Source organism: Solanum stenotomum, chromosome 8, assembly GCF_019186545.1.
Source record: "Solanum stenotomum isolate F172 chromosome 8, ASM1918654v1, whole genome shotgun sequence".
Taxonomy (NCBI): domain Eukaryota; kingdom Viridiplantae; phylum Streptophyta; class Magnoliopsida; order Solanales; family Solanaceae; genus Solanum; species Solanum stenotomum.
In genome coordinates, this window is record NC_064289.1 from 55,521,476 (window position 1) to 55,521,846 (window position 371).

The following is a 371-nucleotide window of genomic DNA, read 5'->3' on the forward strand; positions in this document are numbered from 1 at the left end:
AATGAGTAATTTACATCAACTCCCAAATATATCTTTACATCACTCCGAATATCAGAAGGTGTATATTTTCTCTTGTGATCAACAAGCTTAGGCTTAACGATCCCACCAATCAGCTTGCTTGTTGCATGTTTTTGTGAATACACTTTATCCTTCAAAGGACAAGTATGATCTGTATTAAATGCTCGGATCCTAAACATTCCAGACTTGTTGATATTTGATGCTTTCATCAACCACTCACATTCATCAGAAATACATTCCAGCGGATAACAACATCAGCATATACAACACAACATATCAATATACAAATAACTAAAACACCATATACACTAATGTATTTGTTGTATAAACTAGTTACCTGATTGCATTTGACC